The 17,978-nt window shown below is 44.2% G+C and overlaps 1 protein-coding gene across 3 annotated transcripts in view; it reads right to left on the bottom strand.

Moving 5' to 3' along the window:
• LOC145506732 (uncharacterized) overlaps nucleotides 1–17,978 on the bottom strand; it is a 145,976-nt gene that overhangs the window by 2,964 nt on the left and 125,034 nt on the right. For 2 of the 3 annotated variants that reach the window (XR_014054226.1, XR_014054240.1), the window contains one exon: nucleotides 5,720–5,845. The gene's annotated coding sequence lies outside the window, so the exon portion shown is untranslated. Of the gene's footprint in view, nucleotides 1–2,814; nucleotides 4,215–5,719; nucleotides 6,926–17,978 lie in introns of those variants that run through there. The other variant, XR_014054229.1, reaches the window with a different exon arrangement.

Genomic DNA, 17,978 nt, shown 5'->3' with positions numbered 1-17,978 from the left:
GAAGAAATGCGGAAGGAGAAGCCACATTCGTCTCCCTCCTCGACCGCCCCGACGCCCCCATTAGTCAGATTTGGGTGCAATTAGAATGAATCACGGCAAGATGCTCCCCGTCTCTTCCACGCCGTCACTCTGTGGCACCCAGGTTTTGGCCGTACATCAGAGCGCACATCTGCTATGTAATGAGGAATGTCCAGGGCAGAGAGGGGAGGTCAGCGAGAAGTGAACGGGTCCTCCGTGGTGGTGATTATAGAGTTACTGACACACAAGTAAATGACACGTATCACCCCCCACAACACTCAGGAAGTGTAAATCTCATCGTTGACATACCCTTTGGAGAGAGATAGACTACATGAATCTTTTTCACATCACTAGAGCAGTTTTATACAAGGAGACCCTGTCCTGGCATAACTCTCAACCTCAAAATGCTTCCTTATCTATCAGGAGTACGCCTTTTCACTGTAACTTTTTTCAACGTATTAAACCTTTCATACAATAATCATTAAACAGAAGCACTTCCGCTTCATCTGTGGTCTTCCCCCCGGGCTGCTTGCTTTTCAGTCTTGTGCTTCCTTTAATAACACTATTTACTGAATGCTGGCAATGTGGCAGGTGTGGTACTAGACGATTAACATGATGATGCCATTTAACCCCTCAAAGTCCTGCAAGGAAGTCCTGCGCTCTTATCTCCACTTCATAGATGAGAAGACTGAGGCATGGTGGGATTAAGTGCTTGCTTGTGCGTGCTGTGCTAAGTCGCTCAGTCTTGTCCGACTCTTTGTGACCTCATGGACTATATAGCCCACCAGGCTCCTCTGTCCATAGGGTTCTCCAGGCAAGAATACTGTTGTGGGTTACCATGCCCTCCTCCAGGGGATCTTCCTGACCCAGGGATTGAACCCATGTCCCCTGTGGCTCCTGCGTTGCAGGCAGACTCTTTACTGCTGAGCCACCAGAGAAGCCCTTATAATAAGCTGCTGCTGCTGCTAAGTCACTTCAGTCGTGTCTGACTCTGTGCGACCCCATAGACGGCAGCCCACCAGGCTCCCCCATCCCTGGGATTCTCTAGGCAAGAACACTGGAGTGGTTGCCATTTCCTTCTCCAATGCATGAAAGTGAAAAGTGAAAATTGAAAGTGAAGCCGCTCAGTTGTGTCCGACTCTTGGCGACCCTGTGGACTTGCAGCCTACCAGGCTCTTCCGTCCACGGGATTTTCCAGGCAAGAGTACTGGAGTGGGGTGCCATCGCCTTCTCCTATAATAAGCTAGCTAACACATATTGCTCATCACCTGCCAGACATGGATTGAAATACTTTACCATCCTTACTGAGTACAAACACCACAACTCATCTGAGAAAAATCAGGGAGAACTTCACAGCAGAGACAGCCTTTGATCTAGACCTTGAATTCTAAGAAGTAAGAGGATGAGTTGAGATATGGACATAGACAAACACAGGGCAAACAATGAGAGCACTAAATACTCCAGAGGGAGCCGGGTTGAGAGCAGTAGAAATAAAGGCCGTGCTTGTATGAGATCACATGTGTGAAAACTTTTAAAATTATGAAGCACTTCAGAATTTTTTAAAATAAAAAGGCAAATTTATTGTTTGCAAGGCCTAAATAGACACACAACACAGAGAACAAATGTATGGACACACAGGGGGACAAAGCGGGGTGGGATGGATTGGGAGATTGGGACTGACAGGTATACACGACTGTGCATAAAGCAGATAACTGATGGGACCTTCTGTGGGCACAGAGAACTCTGCCCAGTGCTCTGCGGTGACCTAAATGGGAAGGGAATCCAAAAAGAGGGGATGCATGCATGGGTATAGTTGATTCACTTTGCTGTACAGCAGAAACTCATACAACACGGTAAAGCAACTATATCCCAATGAAAAAGGAGAAAAAAATCAATAAATTTTAAAACATGATATGCTTGAACTGGTGCTTTTAAATCACACAATGGTAATCAGATTATAGAATTTAACTTGTAGTTCACCTATAAAAACAGAAGCAAAAAAAATGCTTTTGAAAGAAGTTTCTCCACGTTGGCCGTGGGTCCCAGGAGGAGTTAGAGCGGGTGGCAGCCCAGGGCCTCCTCCCAGCTGCTGCCTCGGTCACTGGTGCGTGCTCAGGACAGACTGCTCACCTGGCTTTTATCAGGCACCCTATCAATCAGAGCTCCAACAGCAAACCAAAGGCAACATCCAGTGGGAGGGGTTCTCAGAGGGTTTGTTTTAGCAGAGACCATGATAAAGTTGTGTGTGCCGGGCCCAGTAAGCAGTAGGGACAGCGCAGGACACTGGGACCAACAGTCACAAGTCTTTGCCTGGCTCAGCGTCCAGGCGTGAGAAGGGGAGGTCAGGACCCAAAGTGTGCGCACGCCGGTGGAGGAGGTGACGGGGAGGGCGACCGTGACCTCCAGGGGGCACAGCGGGCAGTCCCAGCAAGCCGTGCAGAGAGCCAAGAGATGAGCGGCGCCGTTTCCCTCCTGCACTTCAGAGCTGGGTTCCCCAGGGGGCCTAGTGGGAGAGAATCCGCCTGCCCGTGCAGGAGACGTAAGAGGTAAGAGACGTGGGTTCCATCCCTGGGTTGGGAAGACCCCCTGGAGGAGGGCATGGCAGCCCCCTCCAGTACTCTTGCCTGAAGAATCCCATGGACAGAGGAGCCTGGCTGGCTACAGTCCAGGGGTCTCAAAGAGTCGGACACAGCTGAAGCGACTTGGTACACACCCTGTAGATCTGGGGGTGGGTGGATGGGACTGCCCACTGGCCTATGCCACCCAGGAGCGTAGGGCACGCACCAGGATGATGTCCAAAGCAGTCAGCAGGGGAGGAGGTGATGGGGTGCCTGGAGGGGCAAAGCAAGCATCTCTAGTACCCACAGCAGAGAGCGTGCTCTGTGTGTACAGGACTGGCGATTTCCTTAAGAATGTGTGTTCCAACAATCATTAAAATATGAGGAGATGCCCCTGATTGATATTAGCACTTTTAGGATCACTTTGACCACTTTAACAAATGACTTCTTTTGCTTCCAAAGTACATATACAAGCCAGGCACAAAGATGTTCAAATAAGTAGGTTGTAACTCTTCATGCAGACAAAAGAAACTCCAAGAAAAATTATCTGACATTTGATATTTATTTTAAAGATTGAAGAGTTTTCTAAATACATCTGGAGTTTTGCATGAAAACATCTACTTAGGTCAGTGGTTTGTAAACTTGCTCACAAAGTGAAATCCCCTGGGAATCTCTGAAAAGCACCGATGCCTGGGACCCACCCCTAGAGATTCAGGTCTACTGGCCCGATTCCATTCTGGCAACGGAAGTTCCAGACATCCCTCATCAGAGTCTAGTTTATAATCAAGGATGAAGACCACTGATTTAGCCTGTAATGATGACTTGGTGGTGGTGGTTTAGTTGCCCAGTCCTGTCTGACTCCCTGTGACCCTGTTGACTGTAGCCCCCCAAGCTCCTCTGTCCATGGGATTTTCCAGGCAAGAATACTGGCGTAGGTTGCCATTTCCTTCTCCAGGGGCTCTTCCTAACCCAGTGATTGAACCTGTGACTCCTACTGGGAAGGTCAATTCTTTACTACTGAGCCACCTGGGAAGTCATAGCGATGGCTTACATAATATAATTGTATTATTTATCAGACTCTCATAACTGTATCATTCCTGTTAACTCATGACATTTAGTCCTCTTCAAAAATCAATCAGAAGACAATTAACTGTGCATTCAACTAAATCATTAAATAAACTGAAATTAGCACAGAAACCCTGCCACCATCCCCTTAATTTCACTCCACGTCAACCTCACCTGAATCAATTGTATTTTATATAGAGAGCCTGCATTGTATCTTAGAGATGCTGAGGAAACAACTCATTAAAGCATTAACATGTTTAAACTATGATTATGATAGTTTGGGTATAAGGAAAAATTGTAAAAGTGAAAGTCCTAAGGGAGATTGCTAGACATAAAGAAACAAGTGTGGACTTCGATATTTGAAAGCCCTAGGAACTAATTCTGGTACTAGCTGTTTCTACCTTGTTCCTCCACGTGTGGTCCCTGGACCAGCAAGCAATTTCAGCATCACTGAGGAGCTTATCAGAAATGCAGATTCTCAGGTCCCACCTCAGACCTATTGAGTCAGAATCTACACTTTAATAGGACCTCCAGGTAATCTGAATGCACATGACAAGTTGAGAAACAGAGATACTGGAAATAGAATATATTGATCAGGATTAGATACAACTGCAAGTGGAACTATGCAAACAATAGTGGCTAAAACACTATAAAAGATTATATTTCTCTTTCATTCAAAAGAACTCCAGAGGTAAGTGGTGCAGAGCTGATATCATGTTCTGTACTGGAGAATCTTTAATGTCAGGGCTTTTCAGTTCTTAGTGATGACTGTCTCCTCACAACCTAAGAAGGCTGTTGGAGCACCAGCCATCACATCTATGTTGTGCCAGAAGAAAGAAGTATGCTGGGGGGCAGGGTCAGAGATACAGTCTCTGGATACTGTATCTGAAGGATACTTTTAAGGATACTTCTCTGAAGTTGCACACTTTTGCTAACACCTCATTGGCCAGAATGCTATCCCATGGTAACACCTAACTGCAAGGAATGCTTTAAAAGTAATCTTTATTCCAGATATTCTTACATGCAGTTAGTAATCTGGAGTGTTCACTACTGATGAAGTTTAAAAGAGGGAATATTGGGAAACAACCAGTATTTCATGTAACATGGAGCCTTGGGAGTATTTCTGAATCTCATACTCCTCTATGCAAAATGTGAACGACCATAGCCACATCAGGAAATTATTATGCAGAGGCAATGAGTGAAAGGTGTTGCCCACACAGTAGGGACTCGGTAACTAGTAACTCTTTACTGCCTTAAAGGACCACGTCACGATTTCAGTCCTTACATGACACTTGCTCAGTTTCTCTGTCGTGGCCCACTCTGCGACCCCTGGACTGGAGCCCACCTGGCTCCTCTGTCCATGGGATTCTCCAGGCAAGAGGACTGGAGTGGGTGGCCATTTCCTACTCCAGGTTACATAATACATAATGCTGGTCAAAAAAATGACAAGTAAATGTTAAATGTTATTGCAAATTTTAAAATTTGATTACAATTTTGCTTTTAAAAAGCTCAGCTACAAGCAGATCTGACGGGAGATTTTCTCAGCTGCAGTGTATTCCTCCCTGCACCACCATGGTGCTAACCAGCGCCCTGCATCCCTCCTCACTTCCAGGTAAGGGTCAGGGGTGAGAAACAGCAGCACAGTATGGGAGCCAGGGGCTGGACTCGGAGATCAGACCCTCTGAGGCAGGTCTGGCTCCACTGCTTTACAGCGATGCTATTCGTGTAGTCACTTTTCCGCTTCTGTAAAACTGAAATAATAATTCCCACCTCACAGGGTTATTGTGAGGATTACCAGAGTTAACACGAGTAAAAGCGCTTAGAAAAGTGCCGAGCTCAAAGTAAGAGTTAAGTGTTGGTTATTACTATCAACTGTGCAACTTAGGTGAATTGTGGGCTGGGAAAAAGTCTTCTTTGGCAGCAGGACTTTTTGCTTAACAACGTAGCAGTTTACCGGCTAGGGTTTAGTTAACATGCAAAGGTCATTCACACAGATAATTCTTGGCTTTAGAGAGAATATGAAAAAAATCAATAAATACACAATTAAAAAGCAAAGGAATTAACGTTTTCATATTTACATGGTTCTCCCTCTTAGGAGCCTTCTTGATGAACACTCGTTGAGACTGCGGTCAATAAAGGGGAGGATTTGAAGATCACGCCTCCAAGAACAGGCAACAAATGGAGGAAAAGTTTGTTCAAGTCCTCTAGGATATAAAAGAACAGAGATGATGTCAAATAAAATAGTTAATTGAATGAGGGTAATTCAAAAATCGCCTTGGTTAGAACACGTTGAAGGTTTCGCCTTTGCAAGGGGACAGTTGCCGCCCCATTTGCATTCATGTGGTTTATATTGTTCTGACCTAATGAGATATAGAAAACCTCCCAAACATTGACACATTGAAAGCATGCTTCACTCAGCATGAAGGTTTGAGACGTCAAGGATACCTTGAGCATCCTCGGGTTCCAACAACTTGTCAGACAAATTAGCACCTTCTCAACCAAGGGTAAAATTGAGTTTCACGTTTCTCCCTGGTGGGGGAGAAAGAACCAAGGGGAAAATCACTCGGGTTTAATGCTGCCTTTGTTAACACAAATACAGAAAGCCTTATCATCTTTGTGCGACTCTCCCTGACCTCCTGATTTTTAATTCATTGGTTTTAAATGATCCTTGACAGTCAAGATCCTTTTGTCAACTCCTCTGTGCTTACCCCAGAAGACAGACTCTCTGGCTTTTATTAGTAAAGCTTATTTCTCTTTGTAGGCACTTAACAAGCTGGTCTTAAAGAAAAATTTAAATTGCGCTAAAACGTGATGAAAAAAGTAGAGCGTAAATCACAAATAAGGTCAAACCTTAACATGTTAGAGATAGTCCCTTTTTAAATTTTACAGATGTTTAAAAAATCCAATTGCATCCCGTTTCTGGGCCAACTTAAAGTCTTCAGGGAGTAAGAGGATTGTGCTAATTGCTTTAAAATTTCTCCGTGGAAGCTTGAGGAGAATGCTACCTTTCGTTTGTATACAATATTTACGAGGACTTCCCTGGTGGTCCAGTGGTTAAGACCTCCCCTTCCAATACAGAGACTGTGGTTCGATTCCTGGTCAGAGAGCTTAGATCCCACGTAAGTGTTAGCTGCTCAGTCGTATCTCACTCTTTGCGACGCCATGGACTGTAGCCTTCCAGGATCCTCTGTCCGTGGAAGGACTCCTCCAGACAAGAACACTGGAGTGCGTTGCCATCCCTTCTCCAGGAGATCTTCCCAACGTAGGGATCAAACCCGAGTCTCCTGCATTGCAGACAGATCCTTTACCATCTGAGCCACTAGGGAAACCCACATACCTTGTGGCCAAAACATCAAAACATAAAAAATAGAAGCAATATTGCAACAAATTCAATAAAGACTTTAAAAATGACCCACATCAAAAAAAAATTAATGATGTTCATCTTTCTTTTCTTTTTCCTATGAGTAACTCTTCATTTTATAAAGTGGGATAAAATACATGAAAAGAATGCTTTGAAAAGTATTTTGTGTGCTATTGTCATTAGAACAAAGCCATATCTTTCTAGAGATTAATCTTATAAAACACTTGAGCTCCAGGAAACCTTCAGAAAAATCGCCCCTTCTCCCACTCCCACCACCCCCACCACCACCCCCCACCAAAGAACCTCTCAGGTGGTTCTACACATCTGGAAAAAGATGGACACGAAAAAAAGAAAGCTGGGGTCATCTAGGAGGACCCACTGACTGGTCCACTAGGCCTGGGAGAAGAATGAGCTTCATCAACAGCCAGGATCTATTCTTATGAAGATGCTTTTTCAGTGGAACCCAAAGCAGGTAGGAGAATGGATAAAATGCAGAAGAGTAAGGAGCAGAATGAGAGAAGAATCGTCAAGTTAGAAAACTGCAAGATATCTGTGCCATCATCTCCTCCAGTCCCTTCATTTTTCGAAAAACAGGAAGCAAGGGCCACTAAGTGACTTTCCCATAGTTACATCACTACCTTGACTCCCAGAAGAATGTATTTTTCATTTTTCAGCAACGCTTCTGGGATTGGCAGTAGTACTAACCATGGCAGGAGTTGCAGGAAAGGCAGTCTGTGGGTGTCAGCAGTGGGTATCCCCTACTCCCGTGGCAGAGAAGACAATCAAGGGGGTGGGGGCATTGGGGCAGGATGGAGGGAGGCTCCCGGGTAGGGAGGCAGGGTGGAGAAAAGATGAGGGCCTTCCTAAGGTGGGTGGGTGCACCGTCCACATCTCATCCTGAACAGAACAAAAGGCTGAGGAAGAGGGAACTCCCTGCCTGACTGTGCAGCTCCATGTAGGTCTTTTTGACCTTTAGACTCAGACGAAAGCGTCGACTTTCCTGGGTCTCCAGCCAGCTAACTGCAGGTCTTGGCTTTTGTAGCCTCCATAGTCATGCAAGCCAATCCCTTATAATAAATGACTATGCGTGTATGCTTGTTCAGTGGCTTCAGTCGTGTCTGACTCTTTGCCACTCCATGGACTGTAGCCTGCCAGGCTCCTCTGTCCAAGGGATTCTCCAGACAAGAATCCTGGAGTGGGTACCCATTCCCTTCTCTAAGGGATCTTCCCAACCCAGGGACTGAACCCATGTTCCTTATGTCTCCTCATTGGCAGATGGGTTCTTTACCACTAGTGCCCCCTGGGAAGCCCCAGTAAATGTGTGTGTGTCTATATGTGTGTGTGTCTGTGTGTGTGTCTATGTGTAGAAAGTACTGTAGAGTGTATATATACACACATATATTATAAAGAGTATACATATTGTGGAGTGTTAGTTGCTCAGTCGTGTCTGACTCTGCGACCCCATGACTGTAGCCCACCAGGCCCCTCTGTCCATGGAATTCTCCAGGAAACAGTACTGGAGTGGGGTGCCATTCCCTTTTCCAAGGGATCTTTCTGACCCAGCGACTGAACCCAGGACTCCTGCATTGCAGGCAGATTGTTTACTATCTGAGTCACCAGGGAAGCCCATATCTATAGAGGGGGGAGAGAGAATGTGTATATATATTAATACGTGTGTGTGTGTATGAATACATATATACATACACTCTATTGGTTCTGTCTCTCTGGAGCACTCTAATATACACAACTTAATCAACTTGTAGACAAATATATACTCCCTTTCCTATAAGATTTCAGCTCTTTGCAGCTGGAACCAATCTACTTCTTAGAATATTAATTAACCCAGTGTTAATTGCACAATTGGTACCCCAAAATTCCACCTATCTTGATATAGGCTGAGAATTTCAACAGTTGATATGTCAAAGCAAAAGGAGTTAAAAAGCATTTTGGAGGGGTAAACCCAAGGCTACTTTTGGATAAAGACAGGAGTCAGGTAATAATACTGGAATGCATCAGAATGATTTAAAAATAGGAGGCAATACTAATGTGGCTTCTGACCCAGTTGACCATGGGAAGTGCTGACCTGGCAGATTCTCCTATGACTCTAATAGCACTTCCCATTTACAGTGGGTGAGAAGTAAATGTGCTCGGGGAAATGTTGACTTTTTGTTTTCCTTTCTACCTGGAATAAGCACATCAGGGCAGTTATTTGAATTCACAATCACTAGGCTTGGACATTTTTACTGTAATTATGACATTGTTATACTCAAGTTTCCTAATTGCTTTTTAAAACAAAATTAAAGTTAAAATTAAATATGTAGGTGGTATGCACCAATCTTTAAAAGTCATTATCCAACCACTAAATGGAAGGTATAATCCTGGACTGGACCTGGGCCTGAAACAGATCACAATCAGCAAATATAAATAAGATCAGAAGATGACTGAGTGGAATTAAATCCGAATGAATTCTCCAATTTTGAACATCGTATCATGCTCAGGTAACATGTTAACATTGAGAGATGTTGGCAGAAGGGTATACTCTTGTTCCATTTTTGCACCATTCTTGTAAATTATTTCAAAATAAAAAGGTAGAAATTTTCAATTAGATCACAAGGTTCCAGTTAAACCACAAAGGAATGATGTTAGGTGCTCCATAAGTTAGATGGCTGTCTCCAGAGCTGCCCCCCTTAGCTCGGCTAACCACAGGGGAATAAATTCATTATTGTCGTGGTGTTTTCCTTAAGTTACCACTTCCCGCTTGCTGAGGCTGAAGTATCCCAGCCGAGTTCATTTCCAATTCCGTGAAAGGGAAGAAGAAGCTGTTGAAAGCAGGATGCAATTGTGATGCCACAGCAGCCTCAGTGTGCTGACTGGCTGCCAAGGATGCACTGCATTCGGGAATCAGGCCCTGCCCTCCTAATGTGTGCACGTCCTAAGCAATTACAAATTTAAACAAGAAGAGCAAAAGAAAGCCCTCAGTGGTGTGAATTTCCTGAGGAATGCCAAAATGTCATTCTTCGGCAGAAATCAAGCAAGCAAGGAGAGTTACAACAGAAACATAGAAGCAGTTTCTTTCTCTGTTGCCCTCCTTAGGTGTCACACTGCCATTTCTTTTTTTTCTTTTTTAATTGAAGTATGGTACAGTTTGAGCAAACTCTGGGAGACAGTGAAGGGCAGGGAAGCCTGGCATGCTGCAATTCATGGGGTTGCAAAGAGTCAGACACGGCTGAGCAGCTAACACTGTGATATCATATGGTATTTGTCTGGTTTACTTCACTTAGTACGACAATCTCTAGGTCCAGTCATGTTGCTGCAAATAGCATCATTTTATTCTTTTTTGTGGCTGAGTAATATCCAGCCACAGGACTAGAAAAGGTCAGTTTTCATTCCAATTCCAAAGAAAGGCAATGCCAAAGAATGTTCAAACTACCATACAATTGCACTCATCTCACACCCTAGCAAACTAATGCTGAAAATTCTCCAAGCTAGGCTCTAACAGTTTATGAACCTATAACTTCCAGATGTTCAAGCTGGATTTAGAAAAGGGAGAGGAACCAGAGATCAAGTTGCTAACACCTACTGGATCAGAGAAAAAGCAAGAGAATTCCAAAAAAATATCTACTTCTGCTTCATCAACTATGCTAAAGCCTTTGACTATGTGGATCACAACAAACTGTGGAAAATTCTTAAAGAAGTGGGAATATCAGACCACCTTACCTGCCTCTGAGAAATCTGTATGCAGGTCAAGAAGCAACAGTTAGAACTGGACTTTTCTAACCAATGGACTGGTTCCAAATCGGGAAAGGAGTACATCAAGGCTGTATATTGTAACCCTGCTTAGTTAACTTCTATGCAGAGTATATCATGCAAAAACGCCTGGCTGGATGAAGCACAAGCTGGAATCAAGATTGCTGGGAGAAATATCAATATCCTCAGATATGCAGATGACAGCACTCTTATGGCAGGAAGTAAAGAGGAACTAAAGAGCCTCTTGATGAAAGTGAAAGAGGAGAGTGAAAAAGCTGGCTTAAAACTCAACATTTAGAAAACTAAGATCATGGCATCCAGTCCCATCACTTCATGGCAAATAGGTAGAAAAACAATGGAAACAGTGAGAAACTTTATTTTTGGTGGCTCCAAAATCACTGCAGATGGTGACTGCAGCCATGAAATTAAAAGACGCTTGCTCCTCAGAAAAAAAAGCTATGACCAATCTAGACAGCATATTAAAAAGCAGAGACATTACTTTGCTGACAAAGGTCTGTGTAGTCTAAGCTATGGTTTTTCCAGTAGTCATGTATGGATGTGAGAGTTGGACTATAAAGAAAGCTGAGCACTGAAGAATTGATGCTTTTGGATGTGGTGTTGGAGAAGACTCTTGAGAGTCCCTTGGACTGCAAGGAGATCCAACCAGACCATCATAAAAGAGATCAGTCCTGAATATTCATTGGAAGGACTGATGCTGAGAAGCTCCAACACTTTGGCCATCTGATGTGAAGAACTGACTCACAGGGAAAGATTTTGATGCTGGGAAAGATTGAGGGAAGGAGGAGAAGGGGATGACAGAGGATGAGATGGTTGGATGGCATCACCAACCCGATGGACATGAGTTTGAGCAAACTCCAGGAGCTGGTGATGGACAGGGAGGCCTGGTGTCCTGCAGTTCATGGGGTTGCAAAGAGCTGGACACGACTGAGTGACTGAACTGAATTGAATATTCAGCCTATGAGTGGGATTGCTAGATCACATGTTAACTTTATTTTTAGTTTTTTTAAGAACCTCCATACTGTTTTCACAGTGGCTGCACCAGCTTACATTCCCATCGACAGTGTATAGGAGGGTTTCCCTTCTTCACACTCTCTCCAGCATTTGTTATTTGTGGAATTTTTAATGATGGCCATTCTGACCGGTGGGAGTTGGTATTTCATTGTACACACCTCCATTTCTGGCTAGAAACATTTTTATCCTGACAGTGGGCTGTCTACTGCTCAGTCTTGGAAAACATAAAGAATCAAAAGGAGTCTTCCAAGTGAAACGTTAGCCAAGGTAAATGCTCTTTTTAGGCATCTCTCCTGCCATGATTAGACGTGTTGAGTAGAGCTGGGGAAGATTATGTTTTGGGAAAGGAAGCAAAAGATGCGAAGGCACGTACTGAATGGCTGCAGAATGCCAGGAGTGTGGCAGAGCAGGCCGCGCTTCTCACACAGGTGTGCGTATGCAGGAAGGACACGAGCTGTAGAACTTCTGTGCACAGCGCTGCTCCTCTGTGCACAGATGAAGACAATCAGAACAGCCACCAGCAAATCATAAAATAAGGGAATTTGCCTCCAACAACTCCATCTTACATCTTCTGCCCCAGTCCCCTCACTTCAGGAAAACTCGACTTTTCTGTCCCTGGACAGCCTGCCCCCATCACAACCAGAAAGGCTCTGACAACTGTTATATCAGGATGTGAACTCTTCCAAGTGTGTCCGACTTTTAGTTCCATGCCTGGGAAGCTTTGCTTCCTTTCTAAAGGATGGGGATGAGGGGTGGGGGGTAGGCAGGGACCAGTTTTGCTGAGAAGCAAAGCTTTCTTTCCTGACGCCGTAAAGTGAAGGCTATACACGTTGCTTCTTTAAGGAACCAGAGATGCTGAATCAACAAGTGAACCTCCAGCCTTCCTTTCCCGGAAAAGCCTGAGCTCCTCCTCATCCCCAGCTCCCACCCCCATCCCTGTGTCCATGGCTGGCCGGGCGTTTCCCTCTGCTTGCCATGCTCCAGCTCCTGGAAAAATCTATAGATTAAGGTGGAAGAGAGAAAAAAGGGATTCATGAGAACTGCTCAGAAGCAGAGGCTCTTAAGAGATTTGCCAGATGACAGAAAGAATCCATACCTTTTAATGCTGGATTAAATTATATAAAAAAACAAAGTGGTTGAGGTAAAATTAACCCCACTGTAAAAGAGTAATGTAAAAATTTTACCCCACACACACACAAAAAAAATCCCAGTGTATCTGAGTGGTAGTAATGAAAGAAGTAAATATGAAATAGAACAGGTTATTTGGAGAACTTCACAGATTATGAAGACAAATTTATACACTGAAACTGGACTATGCAAAATGCTCATGATCTTCTTATTCGATTTTGAAAGAGTTTCAGAAATTGTCTCATGGCGGGCTACAGTCCATGGGGTCGCAAAGAGTTGGAGAAGACTGAGTGACTTCACTCACAATGGTGTTTGTTTGTACATGTTCAGTTGCTTTAGCCATGTTGTCCAGCTCTTTGCGACCCCATGGACTGTAGCCCGCCAGGCTCCTCTGTCCATGGGATTCTCCAGGCAAGAATACTGGAGTGGGTTGCCATGCCCTCCTCCAGGGCATCTTCCTGACCCAGGGATTGAAACCTCATCACCTGGGTCCCCTGCATTGCAGATGGATTCTTTACTGCTGAGCCGGGTAAAGCCCCATGTTAGACTTAATGTACGTTTAATTCAAAATAAAAACAAAATCTTCATAGTTTAAGGTTCTTTACTTTGAGTATCGTTATCTGCTCTTGTAGCAAAAGGCACAGTCAAGACAAAAGTAATCCTATATTGTATGTAACGCTGCCTTATTGACATGTGTCAATGACATTGTGCTCCTGACAATAAATAACTCATATTTCTGGATGAGACCAAGAGCTCTTGGAGACCCCTTCTGTGATTTATGAGTTTTCACCTAATGCTTTGAGATTACCAACAGCTCGTCTCTCCATACAAATGGCCAACAGTCACTCAACACTGCTAATTATTAGAGAAATGCAAATTGAAACTAAAATGAGGTATCATCCCACTCCAGTCAGAGTGGCCATCATCAAAAAATCTACAAACAATGCATGCCAGAAAGGGTGTGGAAAAAAGGGAGCCCTCCTACAATGTCAGCGGGAATGTAAATTGGTGCAGCAATTGTGGAGAACAGTGGAGTTTCCTCAAAAAACTAAAAATAGATTTACCTCTGATTTGGTAATCTCACCCCTGGGCATGTATCTAAACGTAATCATAATTCAAAAATATACATTCACCTCAATGTTCATAGCAGCACTATTTACAACAGCCAAGAAATGGAAATAACCTACATGTTTATCGACCGATGAATGGATAAAGAAGATGTAGTACATATATACAATGGAATATTGCTCAGCCATAAGAAGAATGAAATGATGTCTTCTGCAGCAACATCAATGACCTAGAGATTATCATGCTAAGTAAAGTGAGTCAGAAAGACGAAGACCAGTACCGTATGATATCACTTGTATGTGGAATCTAAATATGGCACAAACGAACCTTCTGTGACACAGAATCAGACTCACAGACATAGAGAACAGACTTGTGGTGGCCAAGATGAGGAGTGGGGGAGGAAAAGACTGGGAGTGAGGCATGAACAGATGCAAACTATTATATACAGGATGGGTGAACACGATCCCGCCGTACAGCACAGGGACTACAGTCTATACCCTGGGACAAGCCACAACAGAAAAGACTATGAAAACGCGTGTACATAGATAAGCATAACTGAATCACTTTGCTGTACATCAGAAATTAATACAACATTGTAAATCAACTGTAATTTGGTAATAATTTTTTAAAAAAATTCTCTCCTCTTCTATCTCCCCTCTGCCAAAGCTGTCAAACAAGGAGGGGCCACCCATCAGTCAAAAAATAAAAATTAAAAAAGCACACATCTAGTTGCAGGAATATGTGTGCTTTACTTAACAATGTGTGGCAGGTGAAGGGAAAAAAGTACACAGGAATTCCATGCAAAGGACACCAGCCTCCACCTTCCCCAGATATTGACTGCGATTGACTTCCATTGGCCTCTCCAACTCAAACTGAACAAGGCTACTTAAATGGGACAATTTTAAAGCCTTTTAAAGAGGTAATTTACCCATTTGCTGGTTGCATACAAATGCGGTCCATTTTTATTTTCTAGCCTCGGGCCTAGACACTCCGAAGGTTGTAAAGTCTGCATAATGACTTTGTCTGAATCTCTTTTTTTACCAGCTACTTTGGAGGGATTCGTGACCAAATTACATTAGTCATCTCGGAGGCACCCCACATCTAGTTTCCAGTGTCTCCTGACTCATTCTGCGTCTCTCTGCGTCGCCCCTGATATGAAGGAGTTGAAAATTCCAGCATCGTGAGTTGATGTTACTGCCTTTTGGATCTTTTTGTGGATTCATTCCTGTCAATATAGGTTATTGTATAACCGAAGTTTAAGAAATTTGAGTGCATTTATAAATCTAAAATTAAACTGAATCTTAACAATAAGATGAGGAACTTCCCTGGCAGTCCACGGTCAAGACTTCGCCTTCCAGAGCAGGCAGTGTGGGTTCGAACCCTGGTCAAGGCACTAAGATTCCACATGCCTCGTAGCCAAAAAAACCAAGACATTAAAAAAAAAAGAAAGAATACTGGACAAATTCAATAAAGACTTTAAAAATAAATATTCATGGTGCTTTTCAGGTCTACTATATCGTTTTACTTTTCTATATATTCATTCTATTAATTTTTGAGAGTTTGATATTGAAACTCCAACTAAAAATCTTCATTTATCTACTTATAATTGTAATATATAGTGGAGCCACATGTAAATTTGTTCTGTATTTCCAACTCTCCTGTGGATGTGTAATCGTACTTTCAGAATTTAAAAATTTTAAATAGTTAATTAAACTTTCATTGACTTGCATCATTTGGAAATAGCCTCACATCCCAGCTACCCACCCTCTTCTGACCTAGCCTGAGTTAACTGCAATTAGGAAGTGACAGTGGCCTTTCACACCAGTAATTGCTAATGATCAACTCCCTCCAGATATATTGGGAAACCTAGAGAAGTCAGATTATTTCGTTGGGAAGTTACCTTTGTTGGTGAATCATTCCCAGGTTGTTGGTGAACCTCCCAGAGAACAGAACCAAGTGGCTTAGATATTAACCTAGCATCAACCTGACTCAGCACGTTAAGTTCTCTTGCATTGAGAAAAATAGTCTGAGAGATTTCATTCTGCCATAACCAGTCAGACTCTCTTAATTCTTTTTTCGTCTCCTTTTTCTGCCCTTCTTTCTGTCCGTCCGCTGTCCAGCCCTGTCTTCAGAAGAGCAGAGGACCACACTGGGAGAGGGCAGTGAAGTACTTAGTAGGAGACTGGGAAGTAACTTGACTCATTACAGACGAGTACTGCCTCTCCCTTGTCAATAAAACTGTGCCAGGAGTCTTTATCACTCCACCCTGGATTTCTAGAAAATACCTAAGGCTAAAAAAGTGTCCCAGCCTTGTGAGTTCCAAGAATGGAATACTTATTTTTCAATTGTGTCTAAAGGGTTATGACTACAGTTGCAAATCACCTGGAGAATATTTTACTGATGTCTGAGAGGAGGGTTTGTATAATGTTTACAACAGAGTAACAATGTACAGTTTCATCCTGAGCTTCTAGTGGCCCCTGCAAAATCATAATCTGTTCCTTCAAGCACCCCAAAAATGATAGCGAGCACCCACATATCTTAGAGACCAAGGGTGGGAGGACTACATCCCAAGAGTATTGTAACAGGGAAGAAACTTCGGATTCTATTACAAGTCAGTCACTAAAGGGATGCTGCCTATAAACTCAAATTATACATAATGGCCCATTTCTGGGAACCCTGCCACCCAGGTTGTAAGCATTAAGCTGAAATACTTTTGTTTAGTTCACAGGAAACCTCTTGACCAGGCCCACCTCTGAATGGCTGTGGGAAGGAAGAATGTGGTAAAGAATCCGCCAGCCATGGCAGGAGACACGGGAGACGTGGTTTTGATCCCTGGGTTGAGAAGATCCCCTGGAGGAGGGCATGGCAACCCACTCCAGTATTTGTGCCTGGGAAATCCCATGGACAGAAGAGCCTGGCGGGCTACAGTCCATGGGGTTGCAAAGAGTGACAGCTGAGGCGGAAAGGGGCTGCTGGCGTCTCTGAGGCCTGGGTCTCTGGCTCCATGTACGGAGGACAGCTGGACTCCTGCTAGTGCAGGACAAGGTCACTGAGATATTAGCCCTGCTCCTTTCCCTGGCAGCTCCCCCTTTATCTTCAACCGGTTCCCCAACTCTGTTCTTTGCCTCAGGGCAGGGAGCTGCCTGGCAGAAAACTAAGATGAAACTTGCAAAGATATACAGCTTTTAAAAGCACATTCCTTTAGGGAAACCTAAAGAACTAGGCTTCCCCGGTGGCTCAGATGGCAAAGAACCTGCCTGCCAGCGCAGGAGACCTGGGTCCAATCCCTGGGTCGGGAAGTACCCCGAGAAGGGAATGGCAACCCACTCCAGTATTCTTGGCTGGAGAATTCCATGGATGGAGGAGCCTGTGTGAGATTAAAAATTCAATCCTTCCACCATACTGGCCACCTTTCACGTGTCCAGTGGCAGCAATGGCTGTGCTGTTGGACTGCACAGATGGAGACCATCACACACCAGCAGCCCTGGACAGTGCTGCCCTGGAGCAGAGACAAAGCACCCGTGAGAAGGTGAGATAAGCAGAGTTTACTCCCCAATAAATGACCGACTCTTGTTTTTAAGATAGCAGGAAAGATGTGTGTGCTTCCTCCTTCAGTAACCACTCTAAAACAACAACAAAAACGAGCAAGCAAAAGGTCATTTCCACTGGAGGAGAAGACAGCAAGGGCCTCACAGGTCCGCAGGAGACCCCAGGACCGGAGAGCTGTGGCTGCAGAGGGTGGAGGAAGCCTACGGAGCGGGGTCCTCTCGGTGGCGAACCAGGCTGAGCGGTGACTCCAACAGTCCCCTCCTTGAGCGAGAATTCAGGGGAACTGGTTGGGGGAAACTCCCTAGGATCACGTTTGGCGAAGCGAAGTGGAGAATGTGGGCTGCGTGAAGAACACAGTGAGGCTTGGTCTTTGCTGAAAGTCACCTGCCGGGAGGCTAGGTGTGAGGAAAGGGGCTCTGGGTGGACAGCAATCGTGTAACTGCGGGTCCCCT

The sequence above is a fragment of the Giraffa tippelskirchi genome, chromosome 5 (genome assembly GCF_054371585.1).
Source record: "Giraffa tippelskirchi isolate mGirTip1 chromosome 5, T2T-mGirTip1v1.2.pri, whole genome shotgun sequence".
Lineage (NCBI taxonomy): Eukaryota > Metazoa > Chordata > Mammalia > Artiodactyla > Giraffidae > Giraffa > Giraffa tippelskirchi.
This window is presented reverse-complemented; position numbering and strand designations above follow the sequence as displayed.